Consider the following 11,177-nt stretch of genomic DNA (forward strand, 5'->3'; position numbering starts at 1 on the left):
AAAAGTGGGCAGATGAGGCAGATGCTAAGCTACAGGACTATTTTGCTAGCACATACTGGAATATGTTCCGGGATTCTTCCGATGGAATTGAGGAGTACACCACATCAGTCACTGGCTTCATCAATAAGTGCATCGATGACGTCCCCACAGTGACCGTACGTACAAACCCCAACCAGAAGCCATGGATTACAGGCAGCATCTGGACTGAGCTAAAGGCAAGAGCTGCCGCTTTAAAGGAGTGGGACTCTAACCCGGAAGCTTATAAGAAATCCCGCTATGCCCTCTGACGAACCATCAAACAGGCAAAGCGTCAACACAGGACTAACATCGAATCATACTACACCGGCTCTGACGCTCGTTGGATGTGGCAGGGCTTGCAAACCATTACAGACTACAAGGGGAAGCACAGACAAGAGCTGCCCAGTGACACGAGCCTACCAGACGAGCTAAACTACTTCTATGCTCGCTTTGAGGCAAATAACCCTGAAACATGCATGAAAGTACCAGCTGTTCCCGGAAGACTGTGTGATCACGCTCTCCGCAGCCGATGTGAGTAAGACCTTTAAGCAGGTCAACATTCACAAGGCCGCAGGGCCAGATGGATTACCAGGACGTGTACTGCGAGCATGCGCTGACCAACTGGCAAGTGTCTTCACTGACATTTTCAAACTCTCCCTGTCCGAGTCTGTAACACTAACATGTATTAAGCAGACCACCATAGTCCCTGTGCCCAAGAACACTAAGGTAACCTGCCTAAACGACTACCGACCTATAGCACTCCCGTCTGTAGCCATGAAGTGCTTTGAAAGGCTGGTCATGGCTCACATAAACACCATCATCCCAGAAACCCTAGACCCAATCCAATTTGCATACCGCCGCAACAGATCCACAGATGACGCCATCTCAATTGCACTCCACACTGCCCTTTCCCACCTGGACAAAAGAAACACCTATGTGAGAATGCTATTCACTGACTACAGCTCAGTGTTCAACACCATAGAGCCCTCAAATCAATAAGCCTATAACCCTGGGACTAAACACTTCCCTCTGTAACTGGATCCTGGACTTCCTGACGGGCTGCCCCTAGGTGGTAAGGATAGGTAAAAACACATCCGCCACGCTGATCCTCAACACAGGGGCCCCTCGGGGGTGCGTGCTCAGTCCCCTCCTGTACTCCCTGTTCACTCATGACTGCACAGCCAGGCACGACTCCAACACCATCCTTAAATTTGCCGATGTCACAACAGTGGTAGGTCTGATCACCGACAACGACGAGACAGCCTATAGGGAGGAATTCAGAGACCTGGCCGTGTGGTGCCAGGACAACAACCTCTCCCTCAATGTGATCAAGACAAAGGATATGATTGTGGACTACAGGAAAAAGAGGACCGAGCACGCCCCCATTCTCATCGACCGGGCTACAGTAGAGCAGGTTGAGAGCTTCAAGTTCCTTGGTGTCCACATCACCAACAAACTAACATGGTCCAATCACACCAAGACAGTCGTGAAGAGGGCATGACAAAACCTATTCCCCCTCAGGAGACTGAAAAGATTTGGCATGGGTCCTCAGATCCTCAAAAGGTTCTACAGCTGCACCATTGAGAGTATCCTGACTGGTTGCATCACTGTCTGGTATGGCAACTGCTCTGCCTCCGATGTCAAGGCACTACAGAGGGTAGTGCGAACGGCCCAGTACATCACTGGGGCCAAGTTCCTGCCATCCTGGAACTCTATACCAGGCGGTGTCAGAGGATGGCCCTAAAAATTGTCAGTCTCCAGACACCCTAGTCATAGACTGTTCTCTCTGCTATTGCACGGCAAGCGGTACCGGAGCACCAAGTCTAGGTCCAAGATGCTTCAAAACAGCTTCTACCCCCAAGCCAAAAGACTCCTGAACATCTAGTCAAATGGCTACCCAGACTATTTGCAGTCCCCCCCCCTTCACCCCCTCTTTACACCACTGCTAATCTCTGTTGTCATCTTTGCATAGTCACTTTAATAACTCTACCTACATGTACATACTACCTCAAATAACCGGTGCCCCCGCACATTGACTCTGTATGTTGCGCCTTCTTCACCACACTGTCTGTGTGGGTGGACCATTTCAGTTTGTCAGTGATGTGTACGCCGATGTGGATGGGGGGTGCTGTTTCCTGAAGTCCACAATCAGCTCCTTTGTTTTGTTGACGTTGGGTGAGAGGTTATTTTCCTGGCACAACACTCACAGGGCCCTCAACTCCTCCCTGTAGGCTGTCTCGTCATTGTTGGTAATCAGGCCTACTACTGTTGTGCCATCTGCGAACTTGATGATTGCGTTGGAGGCATGCGTGGCCACGCAGTCTAGGGGGAACAGGGAGTACAGGAGGGGACTGAGCACACATCCTTGTGGGGCCCCAATGTTGAGGATCAGCGAACTGGAGGTGTTGTTTCCTACCTTCACCACCTGGGGGGCGGCCCGTCAGGAAGTCCAGGACGCAGTTGCACAGGGTGGGGTTCAGACCCAGGGCCTCAATCTTAATGATGAGCTTGGAGGGTACTATGGTGTTGAATGCTGAACTATAGTGAATGAACAGCATTTTTACATACGTATTCCTCTTGTCCAGATGGGATAGGGCAGTGTGCGATGCGATGGTGATTGCATTGTCTGTGGATCTATTTGGGCGGTAAGCAAATTGAAGTGTATCTAGGGTGTCAGGTAAGGTTGAGGTGATGATCCTTGACTAGTCTCTCAAAGCACTTCATGATGACAGAAGCGAGTGCTACAGGGCAATAGTCATTTAGTTCAGTTACCTTTGCTTTCTTGGGTACAGGAACAATGGTGGACATCTTGAAGCAGGGATAGGGAGAGATCGAATGCTCTGTGGACGCGGCTAGGGATGCCGTCTGGGCCAGCAGCCTTGCGAGGGTTAACATGCTTAAATTGTCTTACTCACGTCGGCCATGGAGAAGGAGAGCCCACAGTTTTTGGTAGAGGGCCGCATTCGTGGCACTGTGTTATCCTCAAATTGGGCGAAGAAGGTGTTTAGCTGGTCCGGAAGCAAGTCGACGTGGCTGGTTTTCTCTTTGTAGTCCGTGGTTGTCTGTAGACCCTGCCACATATGTCTCATGTCTGAGCCGTTGATTTGCGACTCCACTTTGTCTCTATACTGATGTTTACCTGTTTAATTGCCTTACGGAGGGAATAACTACACTGTTTGTATTCAGCCATATTCCCAATCACATTGCCATGGTTTAATGTGATGGTTCGTGCTTTCAGTTTTGCGCGAATGCTGCCATCTATCCACGGTTTCTGGTTAAGGTAGGTTTTAATAGTCATAGTGGGTACAACATCTCCTATACACTTCCTTATAAACTCAATCACCGTATCAGTGTATTCGTCTTTGTTGTTCTCGGAGGATACCTGGAACATATCCCAGTCCGCGTGATCAAAACTATCTTGAAGCATGGATTCCGATTGGTCAGACTAGCGTTGAATAGTCCTTAGCATGGGTACTTCCTGTTTGAGTTTCTGCCTATAGGAAGGGAGGAGAAAAATGGAGTCGTGATCAGATTTGCCAAAGGGAGGGCCTTGTAGGCATCCCGGAAGTTGGAGTAGGAGTGTTCGAGTGTTTTAGCAGTGCGAGTACTACAGTCAATGTGTTGATAGAACTTCGGTAACATTTTCCTCAAATTTGCTTTTGTTTGAATCTCCAGCTACAATAAATGCAGCCTCAGGATATGTGGTTTCCAGTTTGCATAGTGTCCAGTGAAGTTCTTTGAGGGCCGTCGTGGTATCGGCTTGAGGGGGAATATACACGGAAGGGAATTCTCTTGGGAGGTAATACGGTCGGTATTTGTGAGGTATTCTAGGTTGGGTGATCAAAAGGACTTGAGTTCCTGTATGTTATCACAATCACACCATGAGTAGTTAATCATGAAACATACACCCCCGCCCTGCTTCTTCCCGGAGAGAGATTTATTCCTGTCTGCGATGAACTGAGAACCCAACTGGCTGAACGGACTCAGTAGTATTTCCCGAGAGAGCCATGTTTTCGTGAAACAGAGTATGTTACAATCCCTCTCTGGAAGGAAATCCTTGCCCTGAGCTCGTCAACTTTATTATCCAGAGCATTAGCGAGTAATGTATCCTGAACATTAGCAAGTAATATACTCGGAAGTGGTGGGTGGTGTGCGCACCTCCTGAGTTGGACTAAAAGTCTACTTCGAGTACCTCTTTTCCGACGATGTGTTTTGGAACAGCCTCTGGAATAAGTTCAATTGCCCTGGAGGTGTACGAACAAAGGATTCGATTCGGTAAAGTTGTATTCCTGGTCATAATGCTGGTGAGTTACCACTGCTCTGATATCCAGAAGTTCTTCTCGGTTGTATGTAATAACACAAACATTTCCTGGGCTGATAATGTAAGAAATTTAAAATAAACACACATTAAAAAACACATTAAAAAAAAATACTGCAAAGTTTCCTAAGAGCCAGAAGCATGGCAGCCCTGTCCGTCAGCGCCATTTTCTTCTGTGGCACCATGTTCTTCTGGTGTGTTGTCAGATAGGTGTGATGTAACTGTTGCCAAATAAAGAAAGGAACATATATTGCTAAGAATGTAAGTGTATTGTTATTCTACTAGTAGGTCTTGAACCCAGGCTACCAGCAACAATGACAAACACTCTAACCACTCTCCCAATAAGGGATATATCTAGGGAGTGTGCTTTTTGGGCCATAAGAAACCCTAACCCCTCCTCCTTAGGCATGTAGATGAAACAACTTGATAGATGTAAGTAGAAGGGTAAATGCACTTTTAAGTAAATATCACCTATTTTAAAAGTACACTCAGGAAAAACTATTGTATTAACTGACACCTGAGACAGAGATGGTGGCATAGCGGGAAGATTGGAGTACCGTGAACCACGAGGTTGTACAAATCCCAGATGAGAACATGTGGAACAATGAACATGCTCAATGTAATCATGTGTGTCAAATATGTAATTTTCTTTGTTTTTGGAGAATGTTAGACAACGTTGAGTTCCTCTGTCCAGTGTCTGTGTTCTTTTGCCCATCTTCATCTTTTCTTTGTATTGGTCAGTCTGAGATATGGATTTTTCTTTGCAACTCTGCCTAGAAGGCCAGAGTCACCTCTTCACTGTTGACGTTGAGACTGGTGTTTTGCGGGTACTATTTAATGAAGCTGCCAGTTGAGGACTTGTGAGATGTCTGTTTCTCAAACTATACAGTCTAATGTACTTGTCCTCTTGCTCAGTTGTGCACCGGGGCCTCCCACTCCTCTTTCTATTCTGGTTAGAGACAGTTTGTGCTGTTCTGTGAAGGGAGTAGTACATAGTGTTGTAAGAGATCTTCAGTTTCTTGGCAATTTTTCGCATGGAATAGCCTTCATTTCTCAGAACAATAATAGACTAACGAGTTTCAGAAGAAAGTTATTTGTTTCTAGCCATTTTGAGCCTGTAATCAAACCCACAAATGCTGATGCTCCAGATACTCAACTAGTCTAAAGAAGGCCAGTTTTATTGCTTATTTAATCAGAACAACAGTTTTCAGCTGTGCTAACATAATTGCAAAAGGGTTTTCTAATGATCAATTAGCCTTTTAAAATTATAAACTTGGATTAGCTAACACAACGTGCCATTGGAACACAGGAGTGATGGTTGCTGATAATGGGCCTCTGTACGCCTATGTAGATATTCCATTAAAAATCTGCCGTTTCCCGCTACAATAGTCATTTACAACATCAACAATGTCTACACTGTATTTCTGATCAATTTGATGTTATTTTTATGGACAAAAACATTTGCTTTTCTTTCAAAAACAAGGACATTTCTAAGTGACCCCAAACTTATGAACGGTAGTGTACATTCGCTCTTTTGCAGGTTTTACTAATTTATTCTATCCTAGCCAAATTTCCCCATCTGCCTGCATGCGCCTCCCATATATCAAGGTGTTTTGGCACATCCCTTATGAACTACGCTTTTCCACGTGCTAACTTTTACTATACCAGAGGTGAGTATAGTCTACCAGTCTAATGGACTATTCTGCCCTGCATCCACCATTCATAGTGACAATAGTGGTAGGTTGATCATTTGTCCAGTTCTGTAATAGGCTAACTAGCAATCATACCAAGCATAAAAACATTTTTTTTTATTTTTTATATGAATCAACAAGAACAAATTGGAATAGGGCGGCAGGGTAGCCTAGTGGTTAGAGCGTTGGACTAGTAACCGCAAGGTTGCAAGTTCAAATCCCTGAGCTGACAAGGTACAAATCTGTCGTTCTGCCCCTGAACAGGCAGTTAACCCACTGTTCCTAGGCCGTCATTGAAAATAAGAATTTGTTCTTAACTGACTTGCCTAGTTAAATAAAGGTAAAATAAAAATAAAAATAGCTGATAGGCACCAGAGAGGCCAGGTGCATCGTTGCGCATAAAAGAACAGTGAAGACATGAGACACACAACTCAAAAATCTCCCCTATTGATTGTGTTATTGTACAATACAATGAATAACCTACAACACCACAATGCAAGGAATAACTGCATGATTGTTTTCAAGTGAGGACAACATTCTAGCCTACTAGGCTGCAGTGAACATGTCATTTGAATAACTGCGCAAAAGCCCTGTGATTTGAATGTTTCATTCGATTTTGATCAGTTGTGGGTCTACTCTCAACAGTTTAGAAGGTCTAAAAAGGCAGTCGGGCTGTATATTCTTTCTGATACTGAATGCACTGTCTGTTGCAGATCATCATTCTCCCAAGTCGTCCTATAATAATGTGGCCACATATGCTCCAGGCAGGCCCAATTATTCAGGAAAGCTTAACACATGCCGAGCTTTCCTTAGCTGGTAATTGCCTACATTTGGCCCAAAAAAAAATTAAAAGCCAATAACTGAAATTGCAGCAGGCCAAATTGTCCAGGAGAGGCTGTCTATCATAACCTACAACCTGAATTCGCGCTTCAGCACAATTCTCTCACGCCTTGCGCTCACGTACGCCTGCTGCTGGGGACAGAGAGAGCAACAGAGGAGCCTTGGCCTAGGCTACTGTTGATTGAGAAGATGGAGGCCTTTTTCATTGAAGTAAAACAAAAGTTAGAGGAAAAAGAGTATGCCTAAATTGAAAAGCCTACAAGGGGAATTTAATATAAGTTGTAATATTGTAGTGGACTAAGATGAGAAGAATGCAGGCTACTGTGCTTCTCCCTATTCAGGTAGGTTTGCTATTTTGGAACTTACATTTATAGTAATTTGTTAGATCATTATTATTATTATTTTATATCATTGTTACTATTGTAAGTCTACTTATTAGTCAAAACCAGTTCTTTAAATATACAAAACCTGTTTTGTTTAATTCTGTTAAGGCATTTCCATTGGCAAAATTAAATTTGATCTGTCTTTTTATTTGTGTGCTACTTATTTATATACATATATAAGTAGGTTTGTTATAAAATAAATAACATTACCCTACTTCTGTCATTTGTTGGGAATGGCAGGCAATTTCTGCAATATAGGCTGTTCAAATGCTTTGTGAAGGTTTGAACCAGTTCGCGAGTTGTTTAATTGTTGTTTAATTCTGTTGAGCCATTTTTCTTTGGCCATATTAAGTTACAAATGTAATGTTGCGTTTGCCGCCATATAATAGTCTGCTCCTATTTTCACTATAAACAACGGCTTGACTTACTTCTGATATTACCCTAATACAGTTTAGAAACCTTTGTGAAGGTTTGGTGTGGCTATTATTAAGCTTATGAAGGTAGTGTGCCCCAGCACTCCAACTGACTCAGACAGTATAAAAAACATATTAATGTCTGGATTTGATTAGAGCTTTGAACGGCATGAAAATTCAAGTCTGATGCTACCTGAGCCTGATGAGCCATGCATTAAATACATTTTATGAGCCCTACATCAAAGACATTTTATGGGTCCAAGCCCAAAAAAGCCCAAATGATTGTGCCGTTATCCAATGCATAGCCTATGATATAGGCTACAGCACATTATGCACAACAGAAAAACATAAAAGCCCATAGATGTTCAAAATGTAGCTATGTAGCTATGTTCAAAAATAAGGTGTAAATTAGATGTGCATTCAGTCCTTACATTACTGTAGCATATGCTGCAGCAAATGTAGGGACCAAAACGTCCTCTGACTGTCACACCCTAATCACCTGTCTTTGTGATTGTCTCTACCCCCCTCCAGGTGTAGCCCATCTTCCCCATTATCCCCTGTGTATTCATACCTGTGTTCTCTGTTTGTCTGTTGCCAGTTTGTCAAGTCAACCAGCGTTTTTGTCTCAGCTTCTGCTTTTCCCAGTCTCTCTTTTTCTCGCCCTCCTGGTTTTGACCCTTGCCTGTCAAGACTGAGACCGCCTGCCTGACCACTCTGCCTGACCCTGAGCCTGCCTGCCATCTGGTACCGTTGCCCCACCTCTGGTTTACTGACCCCTGCCTGCCTTGTCCTGTCTTTTGCCTGCCCCTGTTGGAATATTAAACCATTGTTAATTCAACGTTGTCTGCATCTGGGTCTTACCTTCATACCTGATACCGACTTTATTGTGCAATCCCGGTCACTTAAAAAATGATTTGTGTATAGTATTTTCTTAACTGACAAATAAAATCAATCAATCAATCAGTGCAGAGGCAAATTTGATGAATGGAAAGAGACATCTGTTACAAAACACCACAAAGTTTCATGACATTCAGAGAATGTCAAGCCAAGCCTTCAATACTGGGTAAGACTACAAGGTAGCTAGCTGTAGGGAGGAATGTATTTTCTGTTTGTCGAGATTGACATAGTCTATTTATTGTGGTGTTAAAAATGCAAACCATGTCGGTATGTTTTGTTTATTAGTTGTGTGGTGCATTGGCACAGATACCTGTTGGTGGAAAACTCATTGCATATATTTTATATCATTATGAATATGGCATTAAAATGTTGAAAATCTGATTTCCCCCTAACTGATCATTGTCTGCAACCGGCTTTGATCAGTGAACTAACGAAACAGGCAAGGAGAGTGAGCTCCTCTGTGGTGGTCAGTGAACCCTCAGCCTTCTGGCCCGTAGCCCTTGGTGGCACCGGCTCTGCCACAAAAGCAAAGTAAATATTCACGTTTATAAACACAGGGTCGCTACAGTTATTGTTATTTCTGGTCGTAAACCTTATCAGTTGATTGTTCAATCACTGACAATTAGACTTCAGGTGATAGGCTACTTGACAGGGAGAACATTTGTGGAAACTTGTAAATGGTGTAAACTAGCTGCTGCTGTGTTCCTGGGTGTTGTGCCCAGGGCTTAGCTAACAACATTGTGAAAATATGTAGTGAAGAGGTCCTCAAGAGCAAAACTGTTTTTGTTTGAGTTTGGTATGCCCATGTTTGTACAATCCCTGATGTTGCTCAATCTAAGAGGATTTTCAAAGGTGAAAAAGCATAGATTATCTGATATCCAAGGGAAAGAAAAGTGCATAAGTGTAACGGATTTGAAATGGCTAGCTAGTTAGCGGGTACGCGCTGCTAGCGTTTCAATCAGTTACGTCACTTGCTCTGAAACCTAGAAGTAGTGTTGCCCCTTGCTCTGCAAGGGCCGCGGCTTTTGTGGAGCGATGGGTAACGATGCTTTGTGGGTGACTGTTGTTGATGTGTGCAGAGGGTCCCTGGTTCGCGCCCGTGTCGGGGCGAGGGGACGGTTTAAAGTTATACTGTTACATTGATGCTGTTGACCCAGATCACTGGTTGCTGCGGAAAAGGAGGAGGTTGACAGGGGGGTGAGTGTAACGGATTTGAAATGGCTAGCTAGTTAGCGGGTACGCGCTGCTAGCGTTTCAATCAGTTACGTCACTTGCTCTGAAACCTAGAAGTAGTGTTGCCCCTTGCTCTGCAAGGGCCGCGGCTTTTGTGGAGCGATGGGTAACGACGCTTCGTGGGTGACTGTTGTTGATGTGTGCAGAGGGTCCCTGGTTCGCGCCCGTGTCGGGGCGAGGGGACGGTTTAAAGTTATACTGTTACATAAGGAAGGGTATATTTAGTAATGTTATACAGGCTCTGCATTATTAACTGTAGTTTGTGGTCTATCGACACAATGGGCATCCCATTCAACCACAAATAGACCTTTGGTAAGATATCAGAAAATACACAATACCCCACATCACACCCTGGCCTATATTCATATCACGGGGTGAGTCATGCCAGTGTGGGATAAGGATAAGAAGTCAACTGTGAAACAATACTATAACCCCAGGATGACTTGGCAGCTTTAGACTACAATCTCCACGCTAAAGAGCAGACCTTGGGTCAGCACGTGTAGGCTTCAGGCCCACACAAATATGCCTGGGTTATCTGTGAGGTTATCAATGAGACTCTGCTAGCTGTAAACATATGGAAACTACCCATTAACCCATTTCCTCCATTTCATCTCCCCATCTGTTAGTTTAGCAAAAGGCTCCTCAACTATGTTTTCTTTTTGATCCTTAGTGTGGGAAGTTTTGTGCTTTATAAAGAAAAGGCCTGTACATGTTCCTATACCCTTTGAGACTTTATAGAGCTACTGTTTCTCCGCTTTACTGTTAAAAATATAACCAAATGTCGTTAACACCAAGTTTCCTACAACCCGCCATGTTGCAATGACTTTCATCAAAGGCTCATTGTGCATTCATTTTGACATTGTTTTTCTCGCTGTACACTCAACCAAGAGAGCAACATGCAAGAAACGACTTGTCTGTGTCTTTGTTGTGGACGCATCAAGGCCATCCCTTCTCATCATAAATCTAGAGGCTAAGAAGCAAGCCTCCTCCACCGAGTCAACCACAGTAAGTATAGACTTACACACTGTCTGAGAGTCGAGCAGGCTCAAATTACAGGGGAGAGTGTTCATGTGGCGATGTGGTATTCAATGTGTGAGGAGTACATACACTGTAATCTATACATGACAGTATTACATAGGACTCCTTGCCAGTGTCTCACTGTGTGAATCATGGGGGTTGACCTTGGTGTACACTGGCAAATTATTACAATTGCTTCCTTAGTCACTGTTTGTTTCTCTGATGGGATATCTCCTGAAATATGTCATGTTGAAGGATTTCTCAGGTCATATCGTTAATGTCTCACAAAATCTGAATACAACAATAAATGTATCAAAGAGAGTGCTAGCTGTTAAAGCATTAAAATGTTTAGCTAGGTCAAATTATT

Source organism: Salvelinus alpinus, chromosome 32 (genome assembly GCF_045679555.1).
Source record: "Salvelinus alpinus chromosome 32, SLU_Salpinus.1, whole genome shotgun sequence".
NCBI classification, from domain to species: domain Eukaryota; kingdom Metazoa; phylum Chordata; class Actinopteri; order Salmoniformes; family Salmonidae; genus Salvelinus; species Salvelinus alpinus.